We start from the raw sequence: 25,611 nt of genomic DNA on the forward strand, positions 1-25,611 counted from the left end.
AAACCCTTTGTCAAAATGTCTTTAAAGGCCTCGTTTTGCAAGACTGAGGCAGGTAATACATCAGGTTTTGTCCCTTGTTAATGGGAACAAGTAAAAGCCTTTATATGTGGATTAAACTGCACAGGTATTCAGACAAGGTGGGTCACATAAGCTTACTTTAAATGTTAAAATAGTTCCTCTTTAAAAGGTATGTAAGGAATTTTTTTAAACTGAATTACATCAATTCAAACCAAGATGTCTTCTGTGAAAAATGCAATATACCCTAATTGCAAAAAATTAAGCAGATAAATGGATTTCAGACATAATTCAGCTCATAATTTACACAAACCGTTTGTCAAAATGTCTTTAAAGGCCTCATTTTGCAAGACTGAGGCAGGTAATACATCGGATTTTGACCCAAGGTGCATCACATAACCTTACTTTAAATGTAAAAATAATCCCTCCTTAAAAAGTATTATAATTCAGTTAATAATTTGCACAAACTCTTTGTCAAGGCGTCTTCTACAGAGTTTAAAGAACAGATTGCGTTACCTGTTACTGGTACAGGGGTATTCAGGCAAGGTGGCTCACATAACTTTACTTTTAATGGAGAAATAAATAATCCCTCCTTAAAAGAAATTAGGTTTCTGTAATGAAATCTTTGAGATGCCTGCTGATATTTTATTAAAAACGTGATTTAAAAAATAAATAAATAAAGAATTAATTTAAGAGGACTTTATTAAAAAAAAAAAAAAAGTTATTCTTACACCAGGGGGCGCTACAGCCCAACAAAAACAACTGTTCTAAATAATGCAAATTGTGTATAAATGTAATAAAAATGCCTTTTTTTTCTCCTGGTTTGTGTTCTGTATTTGTAGTGTGTGCACGTAAATATTGTGTCCGGGTGATGTGAAGCTCCGTGCAGCCGGTGTACGGGGGCAGATAGCGGGGATCAGTAACAGTGTCTGGGTGAGATAGTGAAAGCATCATCGCGGGGGCTCAACACCATCACACAAGCTGGAAAGGCGACTTCTCCTACATGTAGTCGCAGAGGTCGCAGGGAAGAAACTCTCCGCTTCGTGCTCAGGCACAGCCTCCATGTAGCTTCAACTCGTCGCTTTTTTTTTGGGGACCTTTTTTTTTTTTTTTTTTTTTATAAATATAAAGAAAATTATGAGTGAAAACATCTGGGTGCGGCACACTTTAAGAGGAAAAGCTTTCGCTCAGCCGGAGGTCATTTTTCTTGCCTTTTGTATTTCCTTGCCGATTGTCGTGGACATTTTGGATTTTTTCTAAATGTTATTGTCACTAATTCGGGTCGTTTTTTTGCTTTCCTGCGAGTTTCACTTGGGAGGCGACACTTTAAAAGGCAACCGAGGGCGTTGGGGCAACTTGAGGGCGGTTTTCGCCGAGGAGAATGTGCGCACAGTGGGCTAGCTCCGAGTTGCTCTTTAATAAGTGGGCAACGTTAGCTAGCTGCTAACGCTAGCCTCCCGAACTACCGTTAAGCCAAGCTGTGACGCTAGCTAATGCCTGCGACTTAAACTACTTGTCTTTTTTGGGGGGGATTCTTACACCTCTTCTACAAAAACCTGGACACCATTTAATGAAAAAGTGTCTCGACGATAATTGAGGTAAGTCTCTTTTGTTTGCGTAAGTTTCTGCGCCCCCCTCCTCCTCCTTTCCCACACACACACATACACACATCATGCTAACAGCGCTAGCTGCACCGTGGTATCGCCGAGGTCCCATTCAGACGCTGTCCTGCTTGAGTTTCCCTCTAATTCAGTCGATTTTTAGCAACGAAATCACAACACCAAAGCCTCATATGAATTACAAACGTTTATTAACGGTTTCTTGTGCGTTCCCGACTTCATAGACGATGTGTTTTTGGACCGTGTGAAGAGATTTAAGCAGCTGTTTTTGCTAGGTTTCACATCAACAGCTGTACATGGCTGCTGCTGCTTTGCCCCCTTTGCGATCTATAAATATATAACTGTTGCCTCTTATTTATTCGCATTGAGCATACTTTTTTAAAAAGCAGTAAAGCATATTTATGTGTTTAACGGTCATTCCTAATATCATTCATTAACCAAAGAGCTGCAGTGCAACAACAACAACAGCAGCAGCTGCAGACACATCTTTTGTTGCAGAGCACCTTCGACGGAGGGATTAGACTCTGCTGCTGCTGCTGCTGCTGCTGCATATACTCTCAACATATCGGCGTTTTCATTTTCTCACCACTTCCACTAATCAGATTACCACTCCCGTTTAATTTAATCCCATTGAGACTAGGGTTGGGGGGTAGCTAATCTGCAGGTTTTGATTTTTAGGAATTTCAGCAGTGGAAGGAGAGAGAGAGGGAAGAAACAAAAAAATCCTCCGGAAGCCATGAAACAAACAAGGGTTCAGGTGAACACAGCAGCTACCTGAATTACATCCGCGAACGCCTTGTGGGTTTTTTTTTTTTTTTTTTTTCTCTTTTCAAATGCACCAGTGTCAAGCTCCGTGTCATGGTTACAGCGCAGAGCATTTCCGCGTTGAATGAAAACCGATCGGGGCTTTATGTAAACAGAAGTGTGTGCGCATATCTTGATGGTGTAACGTGCAAGGAAAACTTGGTGCTGAACTCACCCATGAAGCTGGCAGGGTGGGGTGCTGTGTGCAAAGATGCCAGCAGTCCGTGCAGACGCCAGTTTATTGGGTGCAACAAGCGAAAAAACAATAAACCCTGCAGTCATTTCCCGCTTCACGACTGTTAAAATGCTCAGTTTTACGTTTAAATTGCATTATCACCAATAGCGTGGGTCATTCAGTTATTCTAAACCAATGCTGAATCCCACAACCTTCATAAAGCTAAGATTTAATGCAGCACTGTTGCATTAGAATCCATTGATTGATTCAGTTCTCACTTGTGTACCTTGAAGATGCACGGAGAGACCTCCTGCTACCTTAAAATCAAACCGTGAATTTGATGATCGTCGTTGTAATTTGTTTAAAACCAATATTGCATCTTGTTAGCCCTAAAAGGTTACTGCACAGACGCATTGTTCCACACCTATTATCTAATAACTTCTGCTTGCAGATTATTTTCCATGTATTCATTGTAATATTGACTAATCCACGGTCGTCTCACTGTCAGCAGGGCTTGAGAGGTGGAACTATTGTTAGAGGTTTGTTTCTTCCTGGTTCAGTCGAGGGTTAGACGTGGCGCCAGCGTTCACCTCAGAACACACCTCCGCACGCTTACGTGTCTCACAGACCAGCCACAACATTAAAACCACCAAGCTGTCAAGCGATTAACACCGTTGATGTCATTAAGATGTCATTTCCTTCGGAGGAACGCGGGTCTTCTTGACACGTATGTGGATGTTACTTTGGGACGTGCCGCCCCCTCGGCATTGCTGCAGATCATGTGCACCCCCATAGCAACGGCAAGAGGGTGTGCAGGGGCCAGTGTGGGCGTCCTAACTGCTCTGTGGGTTTGCACTCTGTGTCCTGACAACGTTTACCAAAACCAGCATCGACTTATTCGGCAATCTGAGCAACAGTGGCTCGTCGTGTGTTGTGTCAGACCACGCCGGGCCAGCCTTAGCTCCTCGCGTGCACCACCGAGCCTCGGCCTGCGCTTGACCCCGTCGACAGTTGACTGCTTTTCCATCCTTTGACCGCTTTCGGTGGGGAGTGACCGCTTCAGACCCCGAAAACCCCCACAGGAGTTGCGGTTTTAGAGATGCTCTTACCCAAACTGTCTAGATCGTCAAAAATGCGGCCCTTGTCAGAGTCACTCAAATCCTTCCACTTGCCCGTTTTTCCTTGTTGTTTTTAAAGCGTTTTTGTGTGTGTGTGTGCCTGCGTCAGGCTGCATCCTACTGGGGATGGTTGCTGCCACCAAGGAGTGTCATTGCTGGTACCTGATCTGGTAACATCCGCATGAATACCAGGTCCAAAAGTTTCCCAGCAGAACATTGAACTGTCACAAGATGGTCAGTGTTATTTACTTCTCCTGTCAGTGGTCATAATGTTATGCCTGGTTGGTGTGTATTAGTTGTAGGAGTTCCTACAAGAAATAAAAACCAGATAAGAAACCTCCAGTCCACTTATTCTCTAACCAGAATCCACAGTTCCTGTTTGCCACGTCATCCAGTTTAATTTGAAGCCTACACTAATAGATCATTAATCCAAAATAAGCACATTCTTGCAGTGTAGTCACCGTGAATAACAGAAACACACACACACACACACACACAGCCTTACTGCATTGGTATTTTTATGGAATTATTGAAAGGCCTGTGTCGGTATTCAACTTATCAAGCAAGTTCCTCATACGATCATTTACAACACACCTTATCTGGAATCGAAGATAAGCGTCGCTGGAACAATAAGCCCTCTACTACGCTGCTCTGTTCTCACACCGGTGCCACAGTCCTGTTGTTATACCTGCCCAGGAGCCTGTTGTGCCACTTGAAGGGGTTTGAAAGACGGCTAACAATAGAACCCGAAGCTTATCTTTATAATACACCAGCAATATTACTCTGGCTGCAGAAAGCTTCATCCAAAGTCCAGATTGCTTCCATTGTGTGCGTTTCCCATATCTCTGTATCATACTTGAAGTTGCATGAAATAATTTTGCCAAGGTGACGACCGATCAGGCTAAACTATATACCAATGATGCTTATCAGTGTGATAAAACAAGAGGGCGAGAAGGATTTCTTAAAATACATTTTGTGGTTAGGGATTTTTTTTTTGATTACACCTACTGTGGACACTGAAGGACTCCTTCACGCAGCGCTTTGAGCAGCTGTCTTTTTAAATCTACCAATCTACCCTTGATCTGATTCATATGCCTTATTTGCCCTTGTGTTGTGTAGTAGGAAAAGAGGAATATGCCAGCCCACGAAACACCTGGCCAGTGACTAAACACTCATGTGATATTGCTGATGAGTTGGAGGTGATAGCGCTGATAAAACAGCACATCAGGTTAAGAAATTTGCTGTTGCGTGCTGTGACATATTTTCCGGAGTAGGCGCTAAAAATAAAAATGTGATTGCTAATACTCGGTGATTAATGATTTGTGTTGTCATATGTTGTGTTGTCAGCAGAGACGAGGGGGGAAAAAGAAACCTCATGCCAGTTTAAATGTCTCTAATATCAGTGTTTCAGCCAAACTTTAATTCTGTTTGCTCGCTGGATTTTCAGCTTTTCAGATTTGAGTTTGTCCTCACATTGCTCGGATGTCATTATTAAGCTGGTGTTGATTTATTTTTTTGTGGATTTGACCCATTTAAGACGACAGGCTTTTAAAATTATTATTTACTCTTTGACAAAGTGACATGTCGTTGCCTTTGTCCCGTTTACAGCCCTGGCTCTTCACTCTTTTTATCAGGTGGCTGCAATGTGTCGCGTACACCAATCAGCAGGGAAGAGGTTTGTGTTAGAAGTAGGAAAAATGGCGAGTGGAAGGATTTGAACGACTTTGGCGATGGACAAATTCTGACGGCTGTTCGATATTTGCAGTGGTCAGAACCAAACCGAAAGTGGTCCAAGGAAGGGAAAAGCGGTGAACCAGCCAAGACGCATTGATGCTCGTGGAAAGCCAAGACTGGCCCGGGTTAGCAACTGATGAGCGACTGTAGCTCAGATTGTTAAAAAGGTTAATGCTGGTTCTGATGGAAAGGTATTCAAGATGTTGACTTGGCCTCTAAACTCCCCACATGTCAATGCCGTCAAGGATTTGTTGGGATGTGCTGGACAAAAGCAATCCAGATGTACCGGATAGCACAGCACACCTTTAGAGGTCTGGTGGAGTCGATGCCGCGACAGATCAGGACAGTTTGGGCAGAAGACGGAATACTTCCAGTCGTAATGTTATGGCTGATTGGTGTGTGTTATTGGAAGTTTCAGTTACTCAAACTTACTAAAAGAAGTCAACAAAAAATGAATAGGCAAATATTTTGATAATTAGTTCATTTAATTAATCCATTTTTAAAGTTAAATCTTTCCGTTTTGGATAGTTTGACTCCTAAAAACATTTGTTATTTGAGCATGTGTGTTGTTGTTTGATATATTACTGATCAAATAATTCATACATCAACATAGAAAGAGATTAATGGAAGCGATTTTAAGCTGCGGCCCTGGACCCTTAGAACTAATACTTTAAAACGAAGATAATAAAAGTGCACCAGCTCTCAGAAAAGTCGCCAGTTGGCAGGAAATTGATTCAATTTGTTTTATATTAACGGCAAAAATAAATGTTGTGGGAATCAGTGCGTCACTGTTGAGATTAGAGACATGTGTGCTGCCCTGGCTGCATTACAAACCGGTCCAGCATGCAATGATAGAGTCGGATATCTTTTTATAAATGGGTCCAGTTTTAATATAACCTAAGCAATTCATTTAAATTGGTGACGGCAGTTCTCCGCGCAGTCATGGTCCTTTTTTTAAAAGTCATCGCCCCAGTGGGGAAGTTGAACGTGAGTGTCCTCCACCTCGCATGCATTCATGCATTCATCCCTTTTAACTTTAACAAAGCGCCTCCTCCGTCTTTGCTGTGTTTGTCGCATGCAGCGCCTGCAACGGAGAGCGACAGAATAAACATGCAGCTGACATTTTCAGCCAACTTTAATTACACCACTTCACTCTCCAAACAGTGTAAAACCGGTGTGACGTATTTGTCAAAGCTATTAGTAAAATGCAGTGTTTTCGCATGTGCTGTGGTGGGACTGGTTTCGGTGCCCGTTTATGGTGCTTTCCTCTCAGCCTTTAGGCCTTTTCATGGTGTTTCCATTATCCTGCTGAATCCCTGCAGAGATGGGACAAAAAAAAAAAAAATGTTCGGCTGCCAAGAAAAGCTTGTCCTTTTTAAAAGAAAGCTGGTAGCGGAGTCGGAAACGGCAGATTTGAGTGCAGGAACTGACTTCACTTATACAAAGGGCGTTTGCGGTAAAAACCCACGTAGAATTAAAGGAGAACCGGGAAATAGTAGCCGGCGTGCGGACGCTTTGACGATGGTTGTAACCAAGCAACCACAAATCATTTTTGCGTACGTCCTTGTGTCTGCATAGAGCTTGTTTTCCGTGGCACAGTTTTCATGCTACGGGGGGCTAAAGCGAGCACCGCTAACTTGAAGTGGAGCAGGCTATATTCAGACCAGGGATGTCCCGAGCTGATATTTATAATTCATGGCAACTCTTCACTCCAGCTGACCTAACTCAGGATGTATAAAAAGCACTGACAGTGAGTGCTCTTCCTATAAAACCCAACCGCTCTTAAAGATCCCTTATGAATATTCCTGCAGACACATCAAGTGTTTTTTTTCCCATCTGTTTGGTCTAAAACAAAAAGATGTATTGCTGATTTAATGTATTTTGCGCTCGTGGCTTTTGATTTACAACCTGTGGGACAGCAGCAACATTTTAAGTACCATTTTGTTTTGTCATAATGATAAATCAGTCGGAGATCCGCAGCACGTTAGCCTGCGTTTATGGATTTCTTCTTGGTCCGCTGCCCACAGGTTGTTAAAGCAAGCTTAACAAATAGTAAGCAATACACATTAATGCCGGTGGGTATCAATATTGAATGAACAGCCTATCAATTGGAAGCCTTTCCGAAAAGAGTGGATGGGTGGCTCGTGACGAGCTCCGCGAGTCTCTTTATTATTGACTTTCTGTTTGAGTGAAAAAACAGAACATTTGCATACCATTTGACACGCTGGTGTGTCGGCTTTAAATACATCTGTGCATTCTGCTTCCCCTAATGATTTCTCGGCTACCGTGACCCAGTTAGGAAAACATCTGTCTCTGCCTCATTCTGCCTCGCTGTCTATCAGCAGCAGGTATGTTCATGAAGTCAAATACGGTCTTCAGTTTAGTGTCGGTGAGACGCCACAAAGGAACCGCTCCAAACTCACCTTGCAAACCCCGTTGGAAAACACATTTAACAACACTTATTAGTGGTGTGAAAATATGACTTTTTCTTTGTTTTTGAGGAACTTAAGTAATGGCACAGTTTTGAAAGGGCATCGTTTACCGAATGGGAGAGCAGGAAGCAAAGAAAGGTTCTTAGAAATGTACCATGCAAGCAGCGTTGTGCAAGTTCACACTAATCAAGAACTAGTTCAAAGTTCATTTCACATAGATAAAAGTGAACTACTTCATGATCATAGGTCACATTTCTTTAATTTTGGACTAAGTTCAAAGACGAACAGTTCACGCTCATTGTTTCCGTTTTTCTTAAATGAGCAACTTGGAGCTATTCTTGTTCAACAGAATCTCTGACTGACCTCCCCATCCATCCCCAGCCTGTGATATTTTTACCACCAGGATCTGTTCTGCTTTTTTGAATAACCTTCTTTGAATAACCATTGACTATGTATACTAGGAAGTAACCCAAATGTTTGTGTGGATCATTCGCTATACGCCGCAAACCGCACGTCGGCTAGCGGCCGTCGTAAAACCTTTTCCTTCTCCCGAACGGCGGCCGAGCGTCGTTATTTCTCTCCAGACTGAACGAAACTCACGCCTGCGCTCGCAGTTAGCAAAGTGACGCGTCGAGTTCACAGTTCGCAAAAATGTGAACGTGCACAACACTGCCTGCGAGAAATAAAGAAATAGTCTGTGGCAATAACAGCTCCAGATAAGCTTAGTATCTCTGCTGTGAGCTGCCTCCGTACTGCAACTGATTTTATGAGCAGTAGCCGGGCATTGTCCTCGGGCTGGCTGCATGTGATAAGGTTCTTGGTTGGGCACGGAGTCAAACAGTACAACCAGTGCCTTGTATTTAATCTTTAGTTAAAGGTAAAGCTTTAAAAAAATCTCCTTGGACGATGTGGTCAAGGCTTGACATCTAATCCAACTGTATGGGCTGTGTCAAATCGGCATAAATGCACATTTTCTATGAGGTTTGAGAACGTGATTAAGTTTATTCAAGGCTTTTTTTATCCACACTCATCTTACCTGAACTTATGCTGCTGCTTCCGATTGTGTAGCGCCTCCATTTCCTAGCCTCCTAAACATTTGTTTGCCTCCAACTTCAGCATGAGCATCTTAGTTCCTGTTGCCATTGTTTGAAGTACACAGAGACCCTTGACACAGCTGACTAGCCACTTACTATAGCAGCATAATTACAGAACGATGCCAACACAGCGGAACACAAGTATGCACCGATCAAGCATAACATTATGACCGTAGAAGTAAATAACATCTTGTGACAATTCAGTGTTCTGCTGGGGAACTTTTGGACCTGGCGTTCATTCATGTTGATGCTACTTAGACCTGTAGCACCCACCTAGACCAGACAAGCACCCCCAACCCATAGCAATACATCCATAGTAAGCCATACCACTATCTTTTCTTGTACCACGGGTGGAGCTCAAAGATAAACCAAGGCAAACTGTCTGCAGTGTCGTTTACGAGCCACGTACGCAGATCCTTATTGTTGCTGCTGCCATGTGCCGTTTATGGGTCCATTTGCTCTCATATCTATATTCAGTATGTATATTTATATTTGGGGCACGCACAGTTCAGCCATTTCATTCAGGCTCCCTGTTATCTTGGGTGTTCTTAAAGTGAAATAAAAACGTAATTTGTGTGCACAGGCAAAGTAGAAGGTTTGAACCACGGCGACGCTTGGCTTTCAATCACTGCAACGATCTGAAGAGGCTGAAGAGGCACAGTCTGGTCAGCTCCTTGTTCGCTGACCCCATTACTTTTATAGCTCGTCTCTGATGTCACGTGACCAGTTTATGTCTGTTTACCAATCGTAAAAAAAAAAAAAAAACAGACTCGCAGCAGTTATAACCATCCCTTTCTTGTTCCGTTTCCTTTGTCCGCTCGCAGCGTCGTGTCTGAGAGAAAGCCAAATCTCATTTTAGTTTACTGTTTGCTGCCCGTCGGTCTATTAGCAGAGCAAAGGAACAGACCGGCCAAAACGAGGAACACGGGGATTGGTATTACTAATACTCAATTAGCCCACTAATGAAAAATAATGACCTTATTACCATAGCGAGCACAACAAAACAAGCATCCCAATTATTTGGCTCCATCTGTGAGATCGACTTCCCAATCAGTGGTTTCATGAGAAACCGAGACAGTTCCATTTGTTATTATACTGTATAATATATTATTTTATATATTTATATAATGTCTCCAAGATGCCACTAATACAGTATGACCCTGTGTAACCTTTTAAGAATTGTTTGCCACTTTGATTCTGTCATATTGGCCATTAGTCGTGTCTTGTACATCTAAATTAAATTTGGTCTTAAAGGGGAACTCCGGCGCAAAATGAACCTGGGGTTAATAACACACGTGTACCGAGTTCGACCGTTCTCTGGTATTTGTTTTCATGTATTTGGTTTGTTAGTCAAATGTGACCAGTCTTCTTGCAAACCGCTATTTAGCGTATGACGCTAGCCTTCGGGGCACACCTACACATAAAAAGAAATCGCTATTTCTATTTTTTTATTAAAAAAGGAATACAGTACCGTCCGCGTCCGGCTCGCTTATCCAGGCGGGCGCCATCTTGGGGAAACTGAACTGTCTGTTGCCGGAAGAAAGCACTGAGAGCACTGAACGAAGAGAGTTGAGTTTCCCCAAGATGGCGCCCGCCTGGATAAGCGAGCCGGACGCGGACGGTACTGTATTCCTTTTTTAATAAACTGCCTGTATACTTGCAAAGTTCTCAATGCTTCGGTTTACATGTAGAGACCCTAGTTATGCTACCGTGTAAGTGTGGTGATATTGTGAGCCTTGTTAGTGGTATAGAAATAGCGATTTCTTTTTATGTGGAGGTGTGCCCCGAAGGCTAGCGTTATACGCTAAATAGCGGTTTGCAAGAAAACTGGTCACATTTGACTAACAAAACAAATGCATGAAAACAAATACCAGAGAACGGTCGAACTCGGTACACATGTGTTATTAACCCCAGGTTCATTTTGCGCCGGAGTTCCCCTTTAAGCTAATAATATGCCGAGGTATTCTGGTAGATCGATTAAGTTTGAAATATTATTGCTTACTTGATTCAGAATTACATGCACCTTTCAGCCACAAAATTAAGACCATTGACAGGAGAAGTAAATAACAACTTCCTGTGACAATTCCGTGTCCTGCTGGGAAACTTTTGGACCTGGCATTCATTGGTGTGGATGTAGCACCCACCTAGACCAGACCAGGCACCCCCACCCCATAGCAATGACACTCCTTGATGGCAGCAGCCATCCCCAGCAGGAACAGTTCAGGAACAACTGAAAAAAAACATGAAGAACAGCACAAGGTGTTGACCTGGCCTCCAAATTCACGAGATCCCAAACTGATCAAGTATCTGTGGGATGATCCACAGAGGCCCCCTCCCCTCAAAGCCCCCCCCCCCAAACAATATTCTGTTGCCAGACACCACAGGACACCCCTATGTCCATTCTCTGATGAGACACAACTGTTGTTGGAGGCACAAACGAGACCTACACAACATTATGAAGGTAGTCATAATGTTATGCCTGATCCGTGTAAATCTTACTGTGCACCGGATGAAGCACTTCCTCACTGGTAGAGCTCACATACACAAGGTTCAGGTGATTTCCTCTACACAGCTACTTTCTTGTGTCAAGTAGCTGCAAAGGAGAATAGAAAACGCATTGCCGCAAGCCCCTCCCCCCTCCCCACTCCCCCCCGCACCACCACCACTTTCAACACCCCCAATTTGAAATTGACTCTTCCCTTGCTTTATTCCGCCGCGTGACAGGAGGGAAACTTTTGTTAGACGAGCGTCTGCATCCCACATAGATGAGGATAAAGGCACCCGGGAGGAAGTGGAGCAGAAACTAATGAGTGTCAGTGCAGTCCAATGTGTTTGCAGCTGATTGGGAGACGCTATGAATAAGTCAAAATTTCTCTTCCTCTCTCTGTCCTTCTCCTCCCCTATTTTGCTGTTTCCCCCTGCCCCCCCCCCCCCCCCCCCCCCCATCCCTGCCTCCTGCTCTATAGCTCTATTGTGCTCCATGAGGATAGTGGATCCTATCTTTTAGCTGGCTCAGATCAGCTGGCAAGGCTAATGCTTTTGCAGACATGCACGGACAACGCTGTTGTGTTGTGCTCTGACCTGAGGAACGAGATCGTGTTGCGTTCCTTCTTGATAACGTTTTTAGCAGGAAAATAAAAACCAGCTTGATCATGAGCTCATTGGCGTTATAGGAATACCATTAGCATGTACTCAAATTCATTTATCTTGTGGAGCTGCCTGTGCGTCATGTGTGTCCTAAGGCAGGACTATTTCAGTATATCCTTGTTAGCTTAAAAAAAAATCCACCTCCATTCAACAGCTTAATGCGGGAATATTTGCTGATGAATCAACGTTGGGCTCCGCAGCTTCAAAGCCAACTCCTAACAGGCATAACTGAACACGACGGCAGAGGAAAAAAAAAAAGAGGTTGTTGTGACCTAAATTTGACTGCTCAACATGCACCATGAAACTTGTACCTTTTTAAGAGGCTTGAATCGGTTTGGTTATTTGGCAGTTTAGCAAATAATCAATGCAGCAATATGAGCACCTCTTAAAGCAGTGAATTAGTTTTGGGATATTTTGGTGTTAAACATAGTTTTTCTGATAGTTAAGCCACAAGATAAACCGTTTCCCAACTTCTTATGTTGTGTTTTTTTGTCTCTTTTATCAGATTCACAAGTCGTTGTTGGATCTACCATCACCCATCCACTGGGATCCAGGCGCTTGAGTCCTAAATGACAAGGTATGCGAGTCACATCCCGTTTAGATTTGAGTTTCTGCGTCTCCGAGCGTCCCCCCCGCGTGTGCACGATCCGTTCTGTTCTGCCCCGCTCTCACGGAAGCGATGTCTCAAAGTCAAACATTTGTCAAACCCCGACAAGAAACAACAGGCGTGCCCCACCCTGTTCTCCTGCAGGCCAAGAGACACGATACACCTGCCAAACTAGCTCTGTGTGGCAGTCAGCATCCGGTTTCATTTTAAAGGTCGACTAAAAAGCCCACTTTATCCTCTGGCGTGATCAGCTCCTCGCCTCTCCTTTTGTGATAATCGTAGCGTCGGAAGATTGACATGCGGGCGCCTAATACCGCATTCCATGTGTTCGTGTCTATTGTGGCGTCGTTAATACGTGCAGATATTAATTAGTCAGTGATGTCATTGTAAAAACATGTACTGCAACCGCTCCAACTCTGTCTGCAGAACATTGTAAAATTTGCTTTTAATGTGACTACGAGACAAAGTTCAAGGACATCTGTGATCATATGGAGCGTTTGTTTAGACTGTTTGAAGACATGCTTGGTTCACATGCTGCCTGAAGGCTTGAATTCTGTATGTAAAGCACATAATCACCAAAAAGTCCCTACAGGGTGCAGATTGTCCTCCTTGTGCACTAGTGGAGAAAGAAAATGCATCGGCTTAGCTGTGAATATGATAATTACGGCTGTGTTTTTATTTGCCAGCTTACAGCGAAGGCATACCAAGTTCTTGCTGCACAGTTGAATGGCTTGTTGATTTTTTTTTTTTCTTTCTTATTTAGCCTTCATGTTAAAAATAGTCAGCATAGATAACACATTCATAAACGTCAAGATAGACCCGAGGACACTATGAATACACGCGTCTTATGACCAGAATAGTCACAGGAGGCACGCCGGGTTAACCCGCCGCTACTCGCGACAGCTTAAGCTTCGATGACGGGAACAGGTTTGCCGCTCAAAGCCGAGAAGCTTTGCTTTTGTCTGAAGTGAAACATTTGCTCTTGTGACTACTTGGCTTTCCCCATAACTCACTGCCACTTTGTTTGCGTAGCTCTCAAAGTGCTTCAGGGCTTATTCATCATTCGACATTTTATACCTGGATCTCGAGCGAGGTCAGCAAACCAGTGCAACGACCGATTTCTGTCCCTGCCTTAAATTAAATGGGGCAGCAAATGATTGACGCATGGCTTCGTAACGATGATGGAGCTCCTGTTTGTCAACACTGTGGTAACACTATGGCATGTGGTGACTAATTCTTAAACACGTAAGCAGAAGCTGTTTGCCGTTTTTTTTTTTTTTTTTTTTTTTTTTGTGTGTGGTGTGGGAGCTCTGGTTGTATTTGAATTGTTTTTATCACGCACATTAGGTTAGAATTGATGCAAATATTACAATTTTTTAAGTATGAAAAATGACATTTAGTCTTAGAAGATGGCAATCTGTAATTTATGCAGTCATGTTCCTGCTTATCTGTTTTCAGCGAGCTAAGGTTGCATCTTTTTAAAGCCAGATTCATAGATTGCAGAACTTCTCAGCTACCTCTTGTGATATTATTTGGAATAACCCCAGTTTCTCCAGCTCCGTATTTGTCACATTATCTTGTATTCATGCACTAAAGTATGATTTTTGAAATGCATTTCTCAGTAAGGACATTTCTTGCCAAACTGTTGATCTACAGGTTTAATTAACTGTCTTAGCGTCTAAATAATCCATGCATGCAGACATAACGTTTGGCTCTGAGGCCTGTTTTTTTTTTTTCTTCTGTTAGACGCTCAAATATTTCCACATGAACGCATACTGGTTTCGCAAGACTTCAGATTGACTGGCCAAATATTACTCCGTGACTTTTTAAAGCAAATTCAGGAGTTGTGCTCCAGGGTTTGATACGTCAGCCCGGGGGCCGCTTGCGTTTCCTCCGGCTCGTTTCCTAATGCGGGTGGAGAGATCATTGATAGTGAAGTACTGGATGAAGAAAGACTGGGTAATGTAATTAATTAACGCGCTAGTTCACGCTCGCCTCTCGTGTTTACCTTGGATACGGCGGATACAGAGAGGGACAATTATCAAATCGTGCTCGTTGCTTTTCTCTGTAATTTTCTGATTAATTCCCAAGAACATGAACTTTTCCGGTCTATTATTAAGCGGAAACTTTGATATTCTGAACTTTAGCGGGGAATTAACTGTATTTCTTCTTTATAAAATGCACTAATTGCAATGCTTCCTGTTTATTTAATACCGAGACGTTTCCGTCTAGGCCATATTTCCTTGTTCCTTGTGTTTTTTTTTTCGTTGCCAAGTATTTTAAAGCGGCATTCAACGAGCAGACTTTCTGACTTTTAACGAGGGTAATGTTCTTGTATTTCCATAATCTGCAGTAGGCAAACGAGGAAAATGCGGCAGTTGTCTGCATGGATACATGGCTCTGACCTGAATGTGTCTGACCTGGTTATTGAGACTTGGCAAACTGCACCTCGCTCCCCCCCGTCTTTCCCCGCTCACGTGGACAAACACACAGACAGACAAATGGCTGCATCTGATACCTAAGCCCCTATCTCCCTTTACTGCGGAAGCATCATCTTTCAATGATTGATATCACTGAGTGAGCTTCTTTTTAGCCTTGCAGAAAATGTAAATGTATTATTTAGGTTTAAGCATTTGCCTTTTCATATCTGACTTGCTCGCTTAATCAGTTTTTGCCAATCTTTGCCATCTGTGTGCTTACCCCAGATCACGAGCAGTTAACGCTCCAGGTCTTTTGGAGACTCTGAAGGTCTTGAAAACGACAAGACAAGCAACTCTGGTGCGTAGCGCTGGAGCTGAGCGTTTAATCAACACAGTAACACTGGTCGTCTCTTGTTCGGGATGAGCTGCTGCAGAGAGACGGTGTGTTTTCAGAGTGTCACATGCGAGTTATCTCGGAGAAGAACAGATGATGTTATTGACTCGGCGTCAAATGCCAGGCACAGTGAATCCGAACGCATTACGTGGCTGTCACACGGCGTTCCGCTGCAGAATTGTATTTCATTTCACATTTGAAATCTGAAAACATCGAGAAAATACAGCCCCACAGCCTCGTGGCTTTGCAGTAGCGGCTCCTCATAATGTTTTGTAGGGAGAAAGAAATGCGTCTCCTTCCTTCAGTGTCTGAAAAGGGCAAAATATTGAATGCAACGGAAACCTTTAAAAGGCAAAGGTAGACGCGTAGAATGTCACCAACCTTTTTTTTTCTCATTTATTTATATATTTATTTTTGCTAACATTTAATTGAAACAGCTGGCTGTGTATCTCTGGTGCATCAGAGTTCACGCGGTCATAATATTACTCATCAGGAAGACACTCTTATTGTTTTTACAGGTTGTTAGGAGGTGCTGTTGTCAGCTGCTGTGCCCCTGGTGCATTGGTTTATAATTAGTGCTTGGTTAATACACGCGTTGAGATGATTGTTTTGCTGCTAAGGAGCACCACAAACTTTAATTAGATCGCTTGAATCAGTCGGTATCACTGTACTGCTATGATTATTGATCTAAAAATAGGCTACGATGGAAAACATGTCGTTTTATTACGTGGGTAGACACAGTTTGAAACGTATTCTCTAAATTTACCCATGTTTAAAAACTATAAAATACCGAACTCTGTCGGCTCTTGTCGTTGCTCGAGTCTCCTCTGTGCAGAGATGAGTCCCAGGGGTTCATATTGAACTGGATCTCATATTTAATTAATAAGATAGATGACTATTTATAACCACAAGGACTTCTCCTTGGTCCTGGTTGGGTCTTACGGAGGAAAAATTGTATCACCAGCCAAGTGACCTAAAATGAAAGTTGGATGGATGCAAACATTTATGCAAACACGTTGGGCAAAGCTTTCAGGACGGCGGTAGATACGTTAATCTTGTTGCAGCCATTCGCTGATTTCCAAATTTAGTTTGTTTGCATTTTTGAGCATGTGAAAGGCAAAAAAAAAAAAAGAATGAATGCACGTCAAGGGAAGGAAAGTGGAAATGCTAAAGGAAAGTTCTTTGCTACAGAAGGCGCCTCACTGTTGATGAAGCAGCTTGTTCTCTTGCTCAGGCCGTGTTGCCGTCCTCCAAGCACTCATTGCTCATTAAATAAGACTTTCTCTGACTACAAGGTTTCACCCGATTACAAAGACTATTAAATTAGCCGCTTTAGATCTCCCATTTGATCAGATTTACCTTCTTCTATGTGCCAGACATTTGCATAAACCGCTTGTCTGAAAACTCTGTGGCTTTGTTGTTTTTTTTTTTTACAGTCTTTGCATTATCTGTCGACGTCAGTCGACAACCTGCGGTGAGCTCATCTTGCAGGATAACCTGCTGCTTGCACATCTCAGCAGAACAGTTGTCAGGTCTCCATGTAGCCAGGAAGTGGCTTTCAGAGACACAATAAGGTAGTACTTAAAGGGCTGTGGTTGAAGTTTTGATCACGAACCTTGCATAAGTCGCCTGGCAGTGAATAATTATTATTCAAATATGGTGTCTTGTCTCCATGTTGAGTTGCCGTAGTGTCGAAAGCTGCTTTACATGAAGGCTTTTGCCTGTGGTTGATGAAGAGAGCATCAACATCATGAACAGTCCTGTAATTATTTATATATTAAAAATTCAGGCCCTGACTGAAACTCATTCTAAAATTCCAGTTAACTAATCTCCTTTCGTTCATTCATTCATAACTAAGCTGTTCTGCATCTGCCCACACGTGATTGATGCCATTCTCACTCGTCCATTCATTAAACAGCACAGTTAAGCCAGAGCACCACTCTTGATCATGTAGAAATCCCCGATCGTAGATCTCATTTACATTGAGAAACGAAAGAGAATTCCTCAGGGAAGCTGGGGACGGAACATTTTGCTTCAAAAAAGCGTCACATAAAAAGAATTTAGCTCAGCAAAGACTTGTCTTTGCAGAGAAAGTAAGGCATCCTGCTTTGACTTTAGGCCGTCCAAAACTATTTATACGTACATCTATCAAACATCAGGACCGTTTTAGTTTGTTTGCATTCATTTCCATTTTAAAAATCGCTCTGGAATGTTAAAAAACATACATTAATCAGCGAGTATACAGTGCTGGTTGAAATGCCAAGGCTGCTTTTACATCTTTTTCTACGTACTGACATTTCGGATTGTTAGCAGCTTTCACGAAAGGCCACGCCATAAACACGCTAATTAACCACCAAACTGCGCGCTGGAGAGGACGTAACCTTTTGGAAGTGCGCTGCCTTTTCACCAGACTTCATCATTCTCTGGGGATCCGTGACATCTCTGTAACCTTCGAGCTGTGAAGGCCCGAACGAATGAAGTGAAAATGAGACCGCCTTGGTTTGCCTCGGGGCCCATCCGCGTCTAAAAAAAAAATAATAGTTAATAAATAAATAAAATAAAAACACCACGGGAATTATTCATTAGAGTAATTAAGATAGTCGCCTCAAAGGGAATTGAAATGAAGGTGCCCTGTATTCAGATTATTTATTATTCTCTATATTGTGAGCCAGGCTGTTGGACGTGACGGCTAAATGGATTAGATTAGACGGTTAGAATAAGTACAGGCTCATTTTTACCATTTCGCTTGTTAGATATGTCAACAAAGTTATTCATCTAAGTAAATTATACTTAAACGGTGTACGTCCAGGTAATCCAATTGATACTAGTTGTACTGTCTTGTCAGGAGTTGGATTTAACATGTAAATCATAATATAACAATACAAGTCAAAGCTGCTTGCGTGTTCTTGTCCTGTAAGTATTGGCTCAGGGATTAGCACTTTTTATGCATGTGGGTTTTTTATTTTCATATTTTCCCCCCCAAAATACATCACTATGGTTTTCAGTGGCCTTGCATAGATTCATAATACTTAATTCGTCATTTATAAAGCATCATCATAATCATCTACATCAGGGGTGTCAAACTCATTGTAGTTCAGGGGCCACATACAGCCCAATTTGATCTCAAGTGGGCCGGACCGGTAAGATAACAGCATAATAACCTATAAGTAATGACAATTTTTTCCAATTGTTTTAGTGCAAAAAAGACCAAGTAAATCCTTGAAAAAAAATGAAATTTATTAACAAAAGTAAGTGAAATTTGCGTACATTGCTGTCTGTTGTTTTAATCCTGGGTCTCAGTGTTAGTGTTCAGTCCACTTCTCTTACTAAAACAGTGAACAAATTAGGGATATCGGATATTTGAATTGAAAAATTGCTGTCTATGTGATTTTTGCACTTTGCAAATTCATGCTCCGGGCCAGATTGGACCCTCTGGTGGGCCGGTTTTCCCCCGCGGGCCATATGTTTGACACCCGTGATCGATTATTTTCATACTTTACTAATAATCAGTCTATTTACAAATGCACGTTTATCCATATAATTTGCACATGCACTTATAGTTACTAATCGTGTTAATAGATGGTTTATAAAGATGTATTCTTAATGTAATTAATGGCTAATTTATGTTATAAAACATTTATTTATTGTTAGTGAACTATTTGTGTGAGCTAATGATAAAGCGAGGACTATCTTTGCCCTGTAACGCATTTATTAAAGGACGTTTAAAGTAATCGTAGTTTAAATTATTACCTTATTTAATCATAAAGTTACTCTGGTACATTTGTGGGACACAGATGACCTTTAATATCTTGTGTTTATTCTTGAGGGTCTTTTACTTAAATCAATCACGACCTTCTACTTCTCTGAGGATCAGTATTTTGGGACCTATGCCCTAGTGCAGCTTTGCGTCACAGTGCGTGGCCGGATTGCATCTTTAAACACAGTGTGTTGACAGTCAATACGACTATTGTTGTAACAGATAGCGGCTTGAGTGTGAGCAGATTATTTCTTTTCCCCTGAGTACATTAGACGTCTTGTGTTTTTCTTCGAGCGTTGCTTTGTGCGGCAGTAGCTTGCGTAGCATATGGTCTGCAAGTTGCTTTAACAATAATTGTTCTGTCTTATGTTTATAAAGAGATAATATACAAAGCCTCACATCAATATAGAGGAATGTGTGTAGGTTCCATGGAAATGTTCAGATCGTTATGAAGGGTTCATTCTGTCAGAGCCCGAGTTGAAAATTGGGAAGATGCTGTAGAGAAGAGGGGGAGAAAAAAAAAAGCTCTTTGTCGCAGATCGGATTACTTACCCTCATTTCACCACAAATTCAAAGAAAACAATCATGGTTTTGTTTTCTGGAGTCACGCAAGACCACTGAGACCTAAGAGCGCTGGTGAGAACCAAAACCGGAGGGAGAGCAAAAACTGGAACTTCAGGTTCCAGTCGTAAGCCCTCCACCGCCACAGATACTAACAACAGGCTTGTCTTTCTGCCTCTTTCGGCTGCGTTTCCAGCTCTTGCTTTGCTCTTTGTATTCATGGATTTCTTCCTGTATTCAGCTATCAAGCTGTACTCTAGAGGGGAAAGTACAGCGAAGAAGCCTTTAAGTAGCTTTTCTACCACTTGGTTTTGAGAGTATTGCGCGCAGAAAAACGTGTCTTCTCTGCGTGTCTTACTCGGCTGCTGAACTGTTGTCTTCTTTAACTCAATATCCCACTGCATTATTGAGGAGCGGCACTTCTCCCGTTGTGCCAGCTGGAGTCGAATGTGATCCTGTTAATGAGGTGTCCAGAGGAAAAGCATCGCCGGGGACTACGTTGTACACTTCTCTTCAGTGCAGAGAGCTTTGCTCCCTTCCAAAAGACTGCAAAAACAAATAATCTGTCCTCTGTAGCTCAGAATATATCTAGTTAAATACATTAATTTGGAAATAAATGACTTGGATTGGACATTTTTGGGGATAATGGATTGAAGTATATTCAACCGGCTCATTCTGCGCTGTTATACTTGTGTGCCTAAGTGTTTAAGAAAACAAATCTCAGAGACAGCTGCAGAGTTTTGTTTCCATGCACTCTACAGAGTTGTGTAGTTGACATTTGTTTTTGTATTAAACAAGAAAATTAACACGACGTAAGTCCCAAGTTCAAACCTTGGAGCTTTTTTGTCTTTCTGCACCGGCAGGGGATCTCCACGCTATGGTACGTGATCCTATTTAAAAACCTGCGTTTTTAGACGAGGAGCGAGAACAAGCCCATAGCTTACCGCCGACGCGCCGCCCCAGATTGAGGAAGTGAGTTTTTCTTTGCTCTTCCTTCACAGACATTTCAACCGCATCCCACAGGCTCTGCAGGTTGTTATGCATCTTCTTGTTTGTTTTACTCCCCCGGGATTGTTTTCGCTGCCGTAATCTCTACTGTAAAAAAAAAATAATAATAAATAAATAAATAAAAAATTCAGCCGTGGCTCAGCAATCCTGTAACAGCCCTCCTGCAATCTGGATCAAAAGCTCCTTTCATAAGGCAAGAGCTAGCCCGCACTAATCACATTCTGTCATATCAACCAGACGAGTACTATAAATAACACAAGCTGCTCGCTACAGTCGAGCGTTTACGCTTAACCCAGGACACACACGGACGCATGCAGACACGGCAACACTGATTTATGTTAAAGGTGCCCTTTTAGCTCTACTGTTATTTTGTAGCCTTATCAGCCACAACATTACGACCACTAACAGGTGAAGTGAATAACATCGACCGTCTTGTGACAATCCAACGTTCTCCTGGGAAACTTTTGGACCTGGCATTCATTGGTGTGGATGTTACTTAGACATGTAGCACCCACCTAGACCAGACCAGGCACCCCCACCCCCCCCATCCCCCACCCCATAGCAATGACACTCCATGATGGCAGCAGCCATCCCCAGCAGGATGCAGCATGACACAGGCACATACACAAAAAATACGGTTTTACAAGGTGTTGACCTGGCCTCCAAATTCACTAGATCCAAAACTGATCTGTGGGATGATCCACAGAGGTCCCACCCCTCAACCCATAGCACTCAAAGACCCCCCCCCCACTAACAACATCCTGGTGCCAGACGCCACAGGACGCCCTCAGAAGGCCCATGTCCATTCTCCGGTGAGTCATAACTGTTTTGGAGGCAACAAGCGAGACCTACACAATTCATTCAGATTCAGATTCTGTTTCAGAAAACTTTATTTGTCCCCGGGGGGGCAATTTAAGGCCCAAGTGAGCAGTTTAATGTGCAAGTACAGACATTTTAAGGTGCAAAAAAAAACAGAAACAGAACAAGATACAAAATACAAAGTATATACAAGTTACCATGCCATGAGTGTTATGACTATCCAAAATATCCATGGAGAATGTAAACAGACTGTATAAGTAATGCTAGGAAGGTGGTCATAATGATATGCCTGATCGGTGTCAATTCACAGTGATGAGGGGCGCCAAACAAACAAATGATGTTTAAACTGAAACTGGTGTTTTTAAAGTAGAGACGCATTAGAAAGTACTTATTTGCACCCTGCACACTCTTCTGGATAAACTCGACGGAGGGTAGTGAGTCCTCGTTAGCCACAGAGGAAGACCTCGACGACCTTTAGAGAGCTCGCACAGACATGAAACAAGCGTGTAACGGCAGTTAGAGGGCGATCTGACTGCCTCTTTCAGAATTTGCTTTCGGTAACGGTTCCCTTACTGCGAAACCAACTTCCGTGCAGCTTTTATCTGTCAATAGTTTTCTACATGTGCAGTTAATAAGTGAGCTCAGCTGTGTGTGTATGACGTTGGGGGTCGAAGACCCGATTCTACCCTTGACCGTAGTCTCTATAGCAACAGCTCGGACCCAGGAGGCACTTAAGTTACAGGGGAGAGGGTTGCAACAGGGAAGTGGTTTTCTGGCTTTGAGTTGAGGAACAAAATAGGAATCCGTGGCCGTCCGGGTCTGCCTGCCTGCCTGCCTGCCTGCCTGCCTGCCCCTCTGGACTATTTCATTCACTGTTTCACAGAAAGCCACGAGGATCACTGCCAGGCTGCTGAGTCACATGTCCACCATTCACACACGCCCACACATTCTGTAATTCATGAACAAACGCAGCTAGTGTTTGTGTAAACTGACACCGTTTAGAGCTTTTTTTTTTATTTTTTAAGGCTTTAATAGTTTTGCGGCCATCAGGCTAAGAACGTATTACCGTGCTTTTTGCTCAAATAAGTAGGCTAAGAGAGAAAAAAAAAGCGAATCTCAGCCGAGAGCTTAAGATGTCTGGAAATCTCTTTTGCATGTCTTGATTTTTTTTTTCGGGAAGTCAAACGCTCCGGATGAACAAAAGCTGGTTGAGTGAAGTCAGTCATCGTTCCAGTAACATGTAGGTCAGTTGGATAAGCCTATCTGTGTTGCGGGCAGTCCGGTTCTCATTAGTCTGCTGCCTTCCAGATTACTCTTTGGGGGATTCTTCAGCCAACCAGACAGGCAGCCTAGCAGCCAGTTATACAGTCCATTTCTTTTCATTTTCCCTGCAGGAAAAAATATTCTTATATAAGGAAGTAAAAAAAAAAAGAAATGACACAAAAGAAAAGAGTAAAGGGGAAACCGTAGCCATTTGTAGTAGCAGCAGCAGCAGCGCAGCAGTGAATAAACTCTCGAACATCAACAGTTTATTGTGTATTATGCAAAAGTAACCTTGATTATGCACAGTTTAGAAAACAGTGTTTATACTTGCGTGGTTAGCAGCGGTACAAACTGCTGTAATGGTTGTTTTGAAGGACGTGGAGGTGACGCATTGGACAAATACCTGACTCAGGAGGTTATCATCTATCCAGCTGACATAAAAATTGTCTCTCTCTTTGTTTTTTTAAAGCAATAATGCTGCCTGTGTTGTATATTTGTGTCACTGTCAACAAAACCTCTGGGGAGTTAATGTCTCAACACTCTCTTACTTCACTTTTCTGTCTGCGGCTCTCAAACCCGAAACCGTTTTGCGGCCTTGGGTTTGTTTGTGATGCTATGAAAACTTAAAAACACAAAATTACCGGCTATTGCAGGTTTTTAGAAAACGACATTAAAACAGAAGCAAGCCGAGACCGTTTTTTATTTTTTATTTTTTTACCTGTGGATTTGCTGCACTGATTCAGGATTGTGGTCGTGTGTCAGTAGCAGCAATGCCGTGACTCACTGATGTGTTTGCAGTAGTTGTGGGATAACAAAAGAGCTGCAGGGTATATCAAACTTAGGATACGTAAAAAAACATATACACGTTGGGTTGTAGCAATGATGCGCAAAAAAGCAACTGATGTAGTTGTTTGACACATGATTCGAATCCAAAATGCAGGGAGACACCGTCCACAACTATGGTTCCTACCCCCCAAAGCCCCCTGATAGCGGGCTTGAAGCTTTGAGTGAACCAAGATGGAGTGGCAGTGTCATTGATGGTGTTTTCTTTTCAAATAGATAGCGGCGACGGCTAAAACGTTTCGGAAATGTCTGTAGTGGGAAATATACTTGAGGGTTACAGACGCAACCAGAGCCTGGAGCATCTACTAGTGACCAACCGTCTGCAACAAGTCGATGAGAACTAAATACGTGAACGGGGCTTTAATTTTATTTACAAATACGTGCTAAAGCATTAACCATATATAAAAAATGATATTGCCGTTTGAGCTTTGTCATTCCGAGCACGCTAGCATTTAGTTAAAAGCAGCGTTGTGCTTAAATACAACCCTGCAGAGCCTCTCCCACAGCTGCAACATCTCTTTCTGTAATGTTGCCAGCACATCTGATTTTTGTGGTCGTTTCATATTATTTTAGAGACCCGCCCAGCCCCAAGTTAATTCTTCCACCAGCTCCGACATGTTCTGCGCATTCACACTCAATCTTCTTTGGTAAACTGCTTTCCTGCTCGTCTGAGCTGCGTTTCTCCCCACAGCTATTCTCCTCACACACACAAACACACACACACACAAACACTTTCTGGCATACCTCACAATAACCCACAGCTAACCCCCTTTATTCCCCCCCCTTCTCTAAACCCACTCCCCTCCTCTTCCAGTCCTCCCACTGTGCGTAGCATGCGTCATCCACACCCGGGGTAAATGGAGCCAGGCCCTCTGTCATCCCCTCTGGTGATAGACCAGATTACTCAGAATATTTATACACGAGCTGCCTGCCTCTATAGCAGATATGGTGTGGGAGGCTGACAGCCGCTCGGTTGTGCATACCTCGTGCGAGTGTGTGTGTGTGTGTGCATGCATACACCCATTATTAATGAGTTGGAGATAGCGGAGTAGTTTGACCGCTCCTCCTTATATCAACTTTGGACAGATGATGAAACATCCCCCAGGAACACATACTTTACTGCTATACAATAAAAAGCTATGTTTATTATAAAGAATACTACTATTGTAGGTAAATAAGTGTAACCGGAGAGCTTCGAAAAATAGCTCCATCTACTTTGCATATGCAAAGTTGCATACAGGTTTGTCACGTAGCGACATCTAATACTAACGTCTCTTCGTTCTGGGAGTTTAGGTCACAGTTTTGCAGCTCACTCGGGCACTGAATGAAGGATTCTGAGATTATTTCGCCGTGGCAGCGCTCAGATTAAGACAAGGGGGAGGCAAAGTCGCATTCTCCACATGCTCCGAAGAACAAAGCCTCTGTTGACCGGGGCCACATTCCATAGTGTGCGCTGTACATGGTGAAAACCTCGTCGTTGACCCCTAGACGTAGGCTATAAAAACGTATATGTACACCCCTTACAGTAGTTTACAACTCCCCCTCCCCTCTTCCTCCACTTTTTAATCTCTCCCCAAACAGATTTGAGGGCTGAGAAGATTTTCTCTTTATTTCTGCGGTAGAGGAGAGCAGAGCATTTTAGATAAAACTAGTCAAGGACAAAGCTTTCCAAAATAATGGCTGATTCACAGCCTGCTTCTCTTTTTTTTAAATTCATTTTTATCCTCTGCCCAAATGAGGATGCAGCACACCAGGGAAGAAACGCAGCTACTCATTTTTCACACCTATGGAGGATTTAGTC

At 42.8% G+C, this 25,611-nt stretch overlaps 1 protein-coding gene across 4 annotated transcripts in view; it reads left to right on the plus strand.

Moving 5' to 3' along the window:
• The first annotated feature begins 1,120 nt into the window (after positions 1 to 1,120).
• Positions 1,121 to 25,611, plus strand: part of erbin (erbb2 interacting protein) — a 52,965-nt gene continuing 28,474 nt past the window's right edge. For 2 of the 4 annotated variants that reach the window (XM_084572056.1, XM_084572059.1), the window contains exons 1-2: positions 1,122 to 1,613; positions 12,644 to 12,715. The gene's annotated coding sequence lies outside the window, so the exon portion shown is untranslated. Of the gene's footprint in view, positions 1,614 to 12,643; positions 12,716 to 16,995; positions 17,034 to 25,611 lie in introns of all 4 variants that reach the window. The other 2 variants (XM_084572057.1, XM_084572058.1) reach the window with 2 other exon arrangements.

This window comes from Chelon labrosus (assembly GCF_963514085.1).
Source record: "Chelon labrosus genome assembly, chromosome: 22".
Taxonomy (NCBI): domain Eukaryota; kingdom Metazoa; phylum Chordata; class Actinopteri; order Mugiliformes; family Mugilidae; genus Chelon; species Chelon labrosus.